Source organism: Phalacrocorax aristotelis, chromosome 9, assembly GCF_949628215.1.
Source record: "Phalacrocorax aristotelis chromosome 9, bGulAri2.1, whole genome shotgun sequence".
Classification (NCBI taxonomy): domain Eukaryota; kingdom Metazoa; phylum Chordata; class Aves; order Suliformes; family Phalacrocoracidae; genus Phalacrocorax; species Phalacrocorax aristotelis.
In genome coordinates, this window is record NC_134284.1 from 10,736,056 (window position 1) to 10,750,330 (window position 14,275).

A 14,275-nucleotide genomic window follows, 5' to 3' on the forward strand; every position below is an offset into this window, starting at 1 on the left:
ACTTTGTCTTCTCTATTCATATTTTGACAATGAAGATTTCAACAGGAAGCTTCTGGCCTTGAAAGGAAAATCAAGATTATGATTTAAGATTGTAAACATCTTATTGTTTATGATGTACGGATAGCAACAGTAAGCTTAACAAACTGTATTACTTTATTAAGTACTACCAGTATTAGATTACCCCGTTTCTTGCAGTTTTAAAACTGCAGCCAACACATTCAACCAAATAGTCTGGAGAAATTTTGAATATATTTTTAGCAATAACATTTCTTTTTAAATCACTAATTACTATATAGCACTCAAAAAAATAGAATATTGATGTTAGCAATTCCAGTCTACAATAGACCCATATCAGGCAATCGCTAAGTTGCTATTATCACTAAGCACAATAATAATTCTACAGAACAAATAGCATTCAACATTTTCAAGGAATAACTGACATTATAGTCAAGTATGTCACACGCCACAGGTATGTTGCTGTTCTGAGAAACACCTATTGTTACTTATTCTAATTAGTATACTGAATCTCATTAATATGTAACAGATTAAGGTATTTTTAACTCAATGTTAAACAGCAGTGTTTTCCTCTTTCTCAACAGAATTCAGTACTGTTAAATCGAGGTTTGTATTGTGGCAAAAGTAATTCATTGTTCTGAACATCAGTATTTCCTGAGCTGCGTTCTGTGCTAACACATCTAATACTTTATTCACGTTGAGGAAAAAATTTTCAGTGATGTAATACAATTCTTTGGGCAATTATGAAGGTAAGCCCACACCTTTTTTGAAAACAGTTAGAAGGAAACACTGAGCCCCTCCATAGTCCTAATAAAAGTAGTTCAGGCACATCTGGGATCTCTGTCTGGGGTAACCTCTTTTATTAGCACAAGGATTTGCTGCCAAGTTGGCAGAGAGGAGAATGCTATTCAATAGGCTTACACTCAAATAAGAGCTGATGCATAACATTTTGTCTGAAAAGAGCCCTTGGGAAGGCTAATAGTTGAAAATGCCTCAGTGCCACCACACAAAGTCCAACAGTAATATCAGCTACAGAAGCTTTTACATTGTGGCAATCAAGCAATGAAAATCATAACAGAAAGTAGATTCTATGCACATTTTAATATATCCAAGACTTGACTATTTATACCTCTCAGCTCAAGAACAAAAATGGCTTGGTTTTATTTAAAGAAATCGTGCAAAAACTCATCAGTAAATAACTCTCCCCAAGTATTTGAAACATAAAGCTTTCCTAATGCAAACTCTCTTCCTCAAGTTTCAAGATTTGTCCCACTTGTAAGCTCAGAACAAAGCATCACTGTTTCTAAAACATCCTCTGAACAATGCACCTTCCCTCTCTTTCACCCTGCAAATGCTCAAGCGTGTCCTACCAGCACGTGTGTAAGGTTCCCCACTAAGTCATGCCTGCAGAACTGTTGGTAGAGCTGGGACTTTAATCCCAGACTCACCGTGGATCTCAACAACACAGTGAACATACTTTATATAATTTTGTTTTACAGTTACCCAGTGTTGACTTCTCAATGAAATTTAAATGATTTAATAAAAATACGTCTTTGAGAGCAATAATGAAAATCTTAGCAGAAGAAATGCAGTAATACCATAGGTAATTTACGTGTATCAGATGAAGCATAACTTCTTGCTGAAGAAGTTAAATCAAAGGACATTTACACTTATTTCATTTTTTTGTTTTAATGTAGATAAGACCTTAGTATTAAATGACTCCATTTGTAACACTGAGTCACACAAATAATGTATTCCTTCCTTTAGGGTTTTTGGATCCATTCCTTCCCTAGTAAATCTTTTTTATAGCTTTAACAGCGATCCTAAAATACATGCCAATTATGTGCTTCAACCTAGATCTGCGAATTGGGTTCTTTGATTCAGAATTGCTTGCCTCAATAAAATAATGTGTAACTTTTTAATGAACTAGCTAATTGATCACCAGCACTTGTTATAAGAGGCTCAGGGAAGAGCTGAAAAAATGTTTGTTTTTCTGGAGGCAGCAGCAGCAGCAGCCTGTATTAGTAATCTTAATAACACAGAAGAGTGAAAGCATTCACTTCAAAAAACAACCTGGCCTGTTTTTAATGATTGCTTAGAGGAATGAACACAACTGGGGGATACATAATGGCTTTCTCTGCTTCGAATCCATTCCTTTCTGAAAGCATTATAAAACCACTTAATTTCATGCATTTTTGAAAGCTGGATGCCTGCCTTGTATGTTATTAGCTTTGCTAGAACAAAAAAAGATAAATTCTCCTATAAATATAATTGGAGCATTAACTTCTCATCTAATTTATTATTTTGAAGTCTGAAAAGAAGAATGTGCAGGCAGTGTTCACAGATGCGCCACACGGACATGTAGTAGGTAGAGAGGCTTTTCCAGGACTGGGATGAATGACCTGCTACTCACTACTAGCATACAACAAGAGTCAGAAGTCACTGGACACTCCAAGATGGAATGGGTTTACTGAGAGCTTTATCACTCTCAAAATGATCATCAGGCTAACTTGCCTCCCCTCTCATCTTCCTGCTTCTTGGCTTTTTGGCCAAAATGCTGTGGTACTGAGCACTCACACCCTGGGACCGCTCACAGAGCCGTGGGAGGCACTTTGGCCCCCAGGTTACCCCTTCTTACCTGGGACCTCCTGCGTGTCCCTGGCACCTACTGCCTGCTTTCCCGGCTCCTCCCTGCAGCTCCCACCTCCAGCCCCATGCCGTGGGGGACCTCGCAATCTCCCGTTCTGGCTCGTAGCAGCAGCCCACAGGGTTTGGTCTTTTATGGCCCCTTTGAATACTACCTTTGCCATTGCTTTGTTTGATACAAAAGTGTCCTGATATTGTTTGAGAACATCAGTGTCCTTCCCTGTTCACTGCAGAAGACACATGGCTGGGATCTCAAAAAGTAGAAATCACATAAAACCATTTGAGGTTTTGGGGTCTGTTCAAAAGGCAATATCTTCATCAAAAACTCTGCATGATCTAAAACCATGAAAATACTTTAACTTATCCACAGTAACCAGCACTACAACTACTACTTGTGAAATGAATAAACCTAAATTATTCTTGTTTTGACAGCATGAGAGAGAGCATTTTTATGGTTATAACAGCCCTTGATCAATAACTCACAACAAGGTCAGCCTGAAATCCCACAAAGCAGAAGATGCTTGAGTCTTTTCATCAGTTCTCTGAACCACTTACCATTTAGCAAGTGATATGTCATATTGTGGAACAATGACTCTATATAAACATACATATCTGTTTCCAATGCCTAACTTACAAGTCTGGTTGGTTTTATAATAGCCAGTATTTTATTCCGAGTTTTATAAAATCCTCAGTCCACAGACGCTTTCCTGCCCCCCTTCCTATTGCAGAAGTCTTCTAGGTAAGTTTTTTCTAACACAAACAATATCTATAGCAGAACATGCAGATGTGTGTGCTTTCTGAAAAAAAAAAATCAGAAATATTCTGTCTGTCTCCCTCTATCAGTTGCTAAACTTTTTGTTTGTGCTTGCTGAACATCTCATCAAAGTTCTCTTGTGGATGTCTGCCACTACAGTATCCAGGTATTTAGTGTTTAAAGTCCGTTCATGACATGTTACCTAGCAATCCTCCCCCTTTTCTTTACTGATCTGGGCTGGAGAAAGATTTCCAATTCATGCTGAAATTGTTTCAGTCATCTGAAAATCTAAAAGGAAGACACCAGTATTTTCAAATCTAGATTCAAGTAGATAATGAGCAGTTAAATCCCAGTTATGTAGGACAACCACAATGTGGTGGGGAGCAGACTAGACTCACCAAATTCTTGCCACTGGGTTTGCAAAGACTATACCCGCACGCATAAATTCCAGAATTTGTTGCTTCTTTTATACAGTGCTGCTGACTAGTTCCTCAACCACAACGTTCAGAGGGAAAGAAAAACACTGACTCAGAGGACCAGGCTTATACCATGTTGCAGTGCTTGCCAATAAGTGGCAGTCTTAGCTGTATTTTCCTTCTCTTCACATGTCTTACTAGGATTTTATCATATGTTCTACTCTATTTTGAATAAACCTCTTAACATTTCCCTCTGTGACTGGGACTTACGCAGTACCCAAAGCAAATAATCTCAGGTACTGAGGTGTTTAGATGATATAAAGAAGAGGGTTACACTGCATAAGAACAAACCAAATTAAATTATCTGTGCATTGTTAAATTTGAAACAATTTTAAAATAAATGTACAGACATTGGAAAACTGAAAACATGATTTATAGCCTTTTTGCACTTTCTGTAATTCCCATGATTCCAGACACTCCTCGCTGTAGTTACTGCTACCAGCATAAGTTGATAAAAATGTATAGTCTGAAGCTTTATATAAATATACATTATTTAACAGTTCACGTGCTTATAATAAAAAAATAACTGCATTATAATTTAAAAAGATTTTGATTTGCTAACTTAAACATTTATTCAGGTGTTACTACTAGTTGGTGCTATCTACTGATGCTTAGATTTCATGCAAAACCTTGCACTGCAAAATGGACCTTGATAATATAATTTATTTAACTTTTTGGCTCAAGTTCTTTGCGTTGCTTATGTTACTTACAGGATAATAACTAAATTGAGAGTATAATTCTGTCACTTAATTTAAGAGTAAATCATATGAGCTGTTGAAGAATTGAATATTAGATTTCAAAACAAAACATCTAATTATTTTAAGCCAAAGATATAAATTTTGCTTGTACAGGGGTCATATTTAAAGTATTATAACACTGCTATGATGATTATTTAATTGCAAAAATCATATAAGAATACAATAAAGTAGTAACATAGAGAACAGGCAAAGAACAGAATGTATTCCAATCATTCTCCATAACAGACATAGCTTTGCCTCCATCTAATCACATAATTTTTCATACAATTTGTATTTACTTCACAAGTAATAAACCAGAATCATGCGTAGAAAAGTGCTACCAAAATTATTTCAAAATTAATCTAAACTAATTCCACTTTGTTAGAATTCATGATGCTTGTTAGTTTATTTACTCTATGACTGTTGGAGGAACATGGGTTTTTTTAAGAAGAAAGAAAGGAATAGTAATAATGGAAATAATTGTAAAGACACCCTGAAAACTCAACTTTCTCTGCAGAGATTACTTTTATGAGAGTTAGAACATCAACTACCAGGTATGATGGTCAAATAAAAAATTACCAAACACGGACTTATGATTTCTAACATTTACTGAAGTATTTATCAAACACTACAACTCATGAATTTGTCCATTCCACACCTGATCTCTGCCTTATTGCAATTCTGATCTGTTCTTTTGTCCTCTTCCTGTTTGATTGGTTTTCCAGCAATTTGTAATTTGGCAAAAACAGTCTCAGGAACCGTTATGAAATATAAACAGGGCAAAAGGAAGAAACATTACCAGTGGATGGGAAAGGAGCACTTACCTACATCTGAATGAGTACATTCAGAGTAAAAGTTAGAGCTAGATCAGCAACAGATTTAGCAATTTACAGCAAAAATTAGATGGCACAGATTGGCTATTGTTATCAAAATTTGAATGCAATAAGAACATCATCAGTTGCTACCTCCCTTTAGGTTACCTAGAAGCAATATATCTAAATCCTCATAAAACAAATTGGTCTAAACTCTCGCTCGTTTATAAGGTTGGGCTTCCTCCACTCCACATCCTTAGGAGCTTGTATTCCTTGTGTTGAAGGCAGCATCCATGAGGCAAAAGGATGACTTCCCCCTCTTTTTGACAAGGCACCCGAAAAAGGATGTGGTTAGTCACCAACTTGACAGGGGAAAGAACTGGATTATAGTTTCTATTCCCCAAACTATTCAGCTGCTGATAGTTAAGGATCATCTCCATCATTCTATTTTGCTTTCAGCCTCAATGGTGGGAACTTCCCATGTGTGGCTTATTCTGAGCACACAATTTTTTGAAAATATTTTCCCTGAACCAACTGCATCATTGAATAGAGAAACAGCAAAGTCCTAAACATGACGAAATGATTTAGATGTTTCGCCGGTACTCTCAGTTCTCTGAACATGAGTCTTATTCTTAGACCAGACGACAGTATGCTAATCAGAAAAAATTTCATCTTTCCTTTCCTCCCTATTCTTTTTATAGATTACTTTCCTCCACCTCTTGATTTTATATTCAAGCTAAGCAGCACATCATTCCATCAAGAGTATCAGTGGGAAAAAGAAAGCAGTACTATATATGCCAAGGTCTAATAAAATGTTTTAGGTTTCATTTTAGTGATTAGAAAAGCTGTATTTTGTCAGCTACTAACGAAGAACTATTCTACTTTTTTCTTCTTATACTGCAGTAACTTTTCCATTATGTGCCTGGGACAAAACACAGAGTAGCTACAATGGCAGAAAGAAATTTTCCTTTACATGTAGTTTTAGAAGATAATATTTAGCAAAAATAAATTAAGCAGAAGCAGGTCAAATTAACAAATGTAACTGTTTCATGCAAGTCTACTCTGGTAACTTTGCTAATGAATACCAAAAAAACCTAGTCATTGCAGTTACATACAAATAATTCAATGCCTTCCCAAGAAAGAAATACAGCAGACACTAAGTTTAAACCATAAATATTTTTAATAAGCTAATTCCATCAATGAGTGTTTGTGTGGTGGGGAAGTTCAAAACAACAACAACAAAAAAGTAATTTAGTGAAAACTACCATTTTTAAATTCTGCACTAAAAAAACTGGTCAGAGAAACATCATGCAAAATCATAGCTGTGATGTTGTGCAAGTTCCCTTTTATTTTAAGGATGAAAATACCGAGAACGCTTACATGTTTCACAGCAAGGTGAGGCTATGGAACGAGGCTCTGAGCTGCTGCCCTCCCCACCTATTGCACATGCACAGCAAGCGTTTCCTATCTCCACCTCCCAGCCTCAAAGTCCTGTTATGCCCTTGTGTTTCTGAGGTCCCACATACAACTGGCAGCTGTGGGCTTCTATGGGCTCCTCGCAAAGTACTAACCTTTCCTCTCAGTTAAGGACCTGCAAACAGCATACATTTTTATTATCCTCTAGAAATTGCTCTAATGTTCTGTGTGAAAAGCCTATCTACAAGTCCTGCCAGAGCAGGAACAACTCGGCTGGCCTATCTGCCAGTGTCGTGGATACCCTGAAGGTACAATTTTGTCCTTGAAACCGTGCTTTGGCTGCCTGGATACAACTTCTGAGCTCAATGTAAGACAACAGCGATGATCATAAATGGACAGCTATATTTGAAAGATCACACGATATTATGTATGAAAGATAGCGCAATATGTGTGATCTTAACAATCTTACGAAGGTAAGATTGGCTAGGAAGTGGCCCCTGTAAAAGTAATAGGTAAATATAAACACTGCTTGTGTTTTTGGTCTATGTCTTGAGTATAAATCACTCAGTTACAGTGGTGAAAGAATCTGCAGAAACCAGTAATGGCAAAACCAGCATTTTGTTTTTTATAGTGATAGTTTATTTCTAAAACCTCCTGTAAACTCTGTTTCCTAAGTAAAAACAGCCCCCCAAAATCTATGTATTTTTTTGCCCCTCAACTAAACTGGACAAATCATTGAAAATGGCACCATAAGGAATAATTTTGTATTGTCAAAGATGATGGAGTTATTTTTATTATTTTAAATATAGGTAGTCACTTGTGGCCTAATACATCAACAGAAGTCTGGTTTTCATTAGTTTTGGATAAAGTCTTGTATGTTTTCCTTCAAAACAGCTTACAGAGAAATAACAGACAAAGTGATGAGGAATATAAACTAATGGCTAGAAGAGATTTCACAAGAAATCAGATATTAGATTATATTACGTAAAGGCCCCAGTATCCAGTCTCAATTCAGGGAAAAATGAGAATGTGGTTTGGCTGATTTCAGTCAGTGCTTATGCTGTGCTGTGTGATCACCATAGGGGACACTGAAATCAAAGCTTTGCTGAGAAAACTGTGTAGAAATACTTGGCTTTCTATAGGAATGTGTCTGCTCAAAAACTGACCAGCTTCTTATCTCAGTTTAACTTCTACTACAAAAATGTATGTCCTCTCTTGACCTCTCTCTGCTGGACTAGAGGGACCTTTAGTCTAACCCTGTAGAGCCAACCTTGTGTCCTGTGACATGACTGTAATCTATGAATCCATTACTGAGTCTCTGCAAATTAAACCTTTGAAAAATTTAAATGTAAGAATGAAAATTTCATCTATCAGTTAAAATTTTTATGATAGCAATGATACCAGATTAGAGGAATAACTTTTCTGCTTTTAAAAAGTAAGGGTATTCTCTATTACTTCAAACAGATACAAAGGCAAACCTTAATGCAGCTTTGTAAAATAAAACATGTCCCTTATAAGCTACAGGAAGGCTTCAAATGAATAATTACTACTGGTCATTACTGGACAATACCTGAAATACGAGCAGTTAGCATTGTTCTAAAACTCTTCCAGTTTAGGAAAATGTAATTAAGATCTATATTCCACAGGGAAAAGCCCTTTTTTTCTTCAACAATTCCTACAGAAAGAGCCAAGTATTTCTACACAGTTTTTTCAACAAAGCTTTGATTTCAGTGTCCCTTATGGTGATCACACAGTCCTTTTCCTTCTGAGAAGGCAGGAAAATCATTGCAGCTTTCTGGCAAGAATATTTTGGGGGAGGATTTTTTGGAGGGTTGTTCAATACCTTTGAGTACTCATTAGCATTTTAAGTTCTTTGATGAGATCAATCCCATCATAGCTCAGTGTATTCTGATTTTTTTTTAATTAAAATGATTTAGCACCAAAAATTTGCAAACCGCAATGAAATATATGTTACACTTGCTCCCTACGGTCAAAGTAGAAAGATAACAAAAAATATATTTTCTCCCAAAGGAAAGAAATGGTCAAATACAGAAATACAAATTCATTTTCAGTGGAAAATAGCCAAAATCAAATTGTGAGTTGCTGACAGAAGTGTTAGTTTTGAGTGTTCACCCAACCTCCTATCCTTGTGCTGGAATATATTTAAAAGGGAAACAATTTCATTAAGATATTGCGGCTGAGATTTTTAAAATACTGGAAGGGATATGACTAGACTCACTGCACTGAAAAGTACAGCTAAATACCCTGCATTTGAAAACTTTAACTCACATGCCCTTTCTTATTAATAGACAAACCATTTTAAATGACTAATAGCTAATATACATAACATGGACATTATCTACTATGCATTTACTGATTCCATGTAAAAATGACTTTTTTCTATTAAATTGTATGGCTAAGCGACAGAAAACATACACCTTTAAAGCAGCATTATCTTTTGAAATGAAACTAGTAAAACGAGGAAATTCTGAGCTAAGACTGAAACTCAACTCTTACCCACCCAGCTGTGCCCCAATATTACAGCTTATATGGAATTCATTATCAGCCAGTGCTGAGCGACCTCAGCAATTCTTAACATAAAGTAGGGCATAACAAGGCAAGTTAGGGATGAAATTTCCTCTGAAGCGCTATGACTCTCTCTGCTGTAGTGACTTAAAGTAAAACCAGTAAATTATTGGAACACTCTTGCTTTCTGTAATACAATTTATCTGAAATAGTGCACTTCCCTCTGTAAAAAGCAAAATGAAAATGCAATCCCATAACTTTAAGGAAAGTTTGTTGTGTGTTGAAATGGTAACTTGCCAGTGCCTTTCAGAGTCCAGAGATACATAACCACGCTTTCAGCAAATTTTTGCGTAACATTAAAATTTATCCTAGGAAGTGAAGAGGAACCTTTGACACCTGGGAATACACCTTATTAATTCACTGTATGGAGATGTTACAAAAATAAAGAAGATGAGTTCTCACAAATTCAATAGAATGGAAAAAGAGCAGCTATTTTCAGACTTCAGTAGATTTATTTTACTTTTTCTAATAACTCTTATACTATTAATAGTTAACAACAAAAAATAATGCTAAACAAAACTCAGGTGAATCTAGAATCCAGGTTGTGGTCAGAAGACTAATTCTGAGTATCCAAAACTGTGCATCACAGTTGCTACAAAGCTGTCAGAATATTATTTTTTCACAGAACAAAAAAGCCCCACCCAATGAGATTATTTTTCTTACTTGTAAATACATTTTGAAAACTACTGAAATTCAACTTCAAGTATTTTACAGCCCAGTTTTAAACACCAGAAAATAAGACTTAATGCTGTAACGGAACCACTAACAGGCTCTTGACAACAGCTGTGCAAGACTGCACCTTTATATCACAACACACTCTCCCAGCTGAAAAAACTCGCTAGTTATCCAGGATAGTGTGGAAAAAAGAGCGCTGTTATTTTAGGAAAGACAATTGCTTGAAAATTGGCATAAAGTGGTGAAAATTAAAAAGAAGGGTTTCTTTTTTTCCCCAAACTCAACCTAACTACTCCATAAAGTAATGCACAAATCATTCATTATAATGAGTCATAACAATGATTTGTGATCTTCCAAGTTTTCATTTTATGTCCCTCTGTTTTTCCTTAAAGACAGGAGGATAGACAAAGACTGGAAACTTTGGGTCATATGGATCACGGCACCACTGCTATGTCTGGAATTTTCTTATAAATATCCTATTGCTCTGAGGTTCATAGGCCTGACTGAAACAGCAGGGACGATCTCATTTGTACTTTTATAGTTGTAGAGGGATTTGCAAGAGTTAACGCAATTTTCCATAATATTTCTTGCCGATTCAGGAATAAAGGGAGAGTTCCCTTTTTAATCATTATCTGAAACATTGTTAACTATAAAGAAAAACAGGACTTCTTTCAGATTTAACAAGAGTTTTCCAAGTGCTGATAATTTTAAAGGTAAAAAGCAAGGCAACTTTTGAAAAAGAGAGAGGGTTTCAGCAGAGTGTGGGTAGCTGGCAGTACAGTAGTCTGGAGGATATACTTCTCACCAGATTTTACTGCTTGTTTGCAGCCTTGTGCCTTTTAAGGATTGTTTTTCCAAAAAGAAATGTTAAATGATTCCTTTTGATTTCATGAAAATCTTTGAATCAAAGAAGTATCTTCAGGCCCTGTTACAACGAAGTCTATCTCAGAAAACAAAATGTTTCACTAACCACCAGTTGAAAGCTAGAAAAACTCCTTTCATTTTGTACATTCACAGAACTCTTTTAAAGGCATTTTGCTCACGTTCCTCTCCAGGCAGGCAGGCAGACTACACTAACATGGCCGATCCGACTCAGCTATTGAGCCTAAGGACTGAAAAACAGGCAGAAGAAAAGGCGGCTGTGATGTTGCCATGCAGTATTTCGCAGGGACCACTGCTTTGTTTCCTTACCAGGTTCAGTACTCCTTCCATACACCCACTTAGTCAAGTCTTCATAGTGCTACATGGACTCAGAGATAAAACTAACTGAATGATTGAATTATTGCATACCTACTGATAAAGAAAATGAGCTTGTTAAAAAATGCTTATAGAGAATTATGCTTATAGAGAATTAATAGATAATTACTATATATATTTTTATATATAACGAGTAGGGTTATGCCTTTGTTGGTCCATAAATTGCTGTTTGTTATCTAATGCCAAACTGAGTAAAAGTGCAATAACTAACACCCTAAGCGTACAACATGCCACCTCCCTCCCTCTTTTTCTTAGCACATGTGCTAGCTAATGGGAGAAGCAGCTATATGGCTAGCTCTTTGGAAGAAGAAGAGCATAACCTATCTTCTCCCTCAGTCATGCTATTCTACTTCCAAAGAGCTAGCCATATAGCATGTGCTACTAGTTTGCGATGTGACATAACGCTGGCAGCAGGTTTAGCTGCTCCACTGTGGGTCTAATCTTTGTGCGATACAGTCTGTGCACATAAACAGGAATCCAAGGATCCCCGGGATCCAACTTCCCCTGCTATGGAGCCTGAAAGGTGCCCAGACTATGGTATGAGAAGGACTTACTACACCTAAATGTTGTAGAGTACATTGGTATTATTCCTGTTAAAAATCTACAGCTTGCCTGTCTCGTGGCCTGCATCCCTCCCAAGAATAAAGCTGACCTTAAAGGTCTGCAGAAAGGAATCTCCAGTTTCATTACATGTAAGTGAGAATTTTTAGCATTTTTCTGTTTCAAGACTCTCTTGAAAATGCAAACAGTCATCCTGCCTACCAGCTAAGAGACTTATCACCTACCAGTTCATTAGAGGTCATTTATTAGCGGTCACAGGATGCCAACTTATCATTGGAACTGGCAGCAGAAACCGCAGTCTCACAATCGACAAACACTGCGGCTTTTCTTGGAAGAAGTTTTCACTATGAGCCTGTGGTCTGGGAAAAGGGCAAATAGGGAAAGTCATCACAGGGTAATGACTGACAGATGTATAGGGAATGAGCAAAATTATGAAAATAGGTGGGAGAGAGAAGAGTGTGGTCCTGAAGAAACACTATATATTGAGCCAATGGAAAACCTTGAGGTGGTGATTGGTCAATATATGAGCAATGTATCATTGCCTCTGTTCCTTCCTTGTCATCTCTAACACCTATAACCAAGCACTGCAGTTCTGCCATTTTCCCTTCTCTATTATTGCATTGAAGGGATAGTGATAAAGTGGATATAAATGATATCTGAATTACTATATGGTATTGATTTACTATGCCATATTGTATCATATTATAACACTTAAATCCATTGGCTTCCATTAACAATAAAAGCAGCTTAAAAATTACACTAGAAGCCTAAGTTTCAACTTTATATGGGGTACTTCTGTAGGACTTTCTATCCTCAGCAATAAATAATACAAAAATGTATGCAGTTTCCTATGCCTACGCCGCATCTCATCTCTACTTAATATCAAGTGGCATCTTTAACATGTCTTAAAGCCTTTTTTAGGATCAAAGACACTCTGCTCACTGTTCTGTTTAACATACTTCAGCAACTGCTGTTTTCCTTCTCACCACTAGAGTATATGTGTGCACAAAAATAACTTTCCTAAAATACACAGAGGAAATACAGTATGACTTGAGAAACTAATTTTCTTTTAAGGAATATGTGAAGTGAGAATGGTTCAATGTCTACACCACCATTATAAATTATGTCTGAAGAATAAGACACAATTTATAATGTCGATGATCAGAAGAGTAACGTATTTCCAGATCTGCTCACATAATGGCCTCTAAGATGCCTGTAAGCTTCCTGCCCAGGGTCAGAACTGTGTACTAAGAAGCACTTGACCTGCTTCATTTCTTGTCATTCCATTTCCATCCTAAGGGCCATGACTGTGTGGAGGAGTTTCAATTAATATCTTGAAGAAACTCTTCAACATAGATGATATGGCCAATTGCAAACACCTATTAAATGTGACTTGCTGCCTTCAGAAGTGAAAAAATTCTCTAGAAGATGAGCACCAAAACATTCAAAGTGTCTAGGCAATGGATATATACAGGGTAAATACTGGCTAAAATTGGGGAAAATCCTGTATCTAGACAGATATAATAGTATCTAAAACTGCTCATCTATTCCTATAGACTGTGTTGTGCTATGAATGAGGAATCATATTCTAAAAAACAGAGGGAAGTCAGAATCAATCAGTAACAAATCACTTTTACCTGTTCTCTCCTTAGCAGAGAGAACTTATTTGCATACATAAGAAAAAGAAATCTCTTTCTGAAAAAACCTGATTTACCCAGTATTTACTAAGCTGATTGAGGAAGTACATTCCAAAACTCTACCAAAACCCCATTTGTTTACCAGCAACAAGCCCCCATTAGTCTTCTAAGAACATTTACAAAAGAAGTCAGAATGTGAAAAACCCCACCAAGTTATTTCATATATAAACCCAGCTCTAGGAAATCCAGGGATGATAATTTGAATGATTTTATACGCGCATGCATACATGTACACATTCCGTGTCTTACCTGTAATTACAATGAATAGAATTTTCTGTATTATCAAAGAAAAAGGGTTTGCAGGAAGAAACAGTAAACACACCACTAATTCACATCTTCAATTTCTTGTTATTCTCGGTATACACTTGCATGTTAGTTAACTAAACATAAATCAATAGATTGACATATGCCATAGAGTTTAGATGCCAATTTAACACCTCTGCATAAAGTTAGAGAGGAGAATTATAAAATCACTTTCAATTTATTATTTCTAGAAAGAGTAGACAAAAGTCTTTGAGGATTAATTTCATGCTGTGGGTTAAATTTCACTCTCACGATAGGCCAACTGTTGCCTGGGGCTCTACAGATAATGAACCTGCCAAGGGATTAGCAAGGAAACACTTGTGTTATTATAAATCGTGTA

General features: G+C 36.4%; 1 protein-coding gene across 5 annotated transcripts in view; it reads right to left on the reverse strand.

The window, feature by feature from the left end:
- The window catches only part of SLC25A21 (solute carrier family 25 member 21), a 265,831-nt gene that overhangs the window by 74,615 nt on the left and 176,941 nt on the right, over positions 1 to 14,275 (reverse strand). The window lies entirely within an intron of this gene.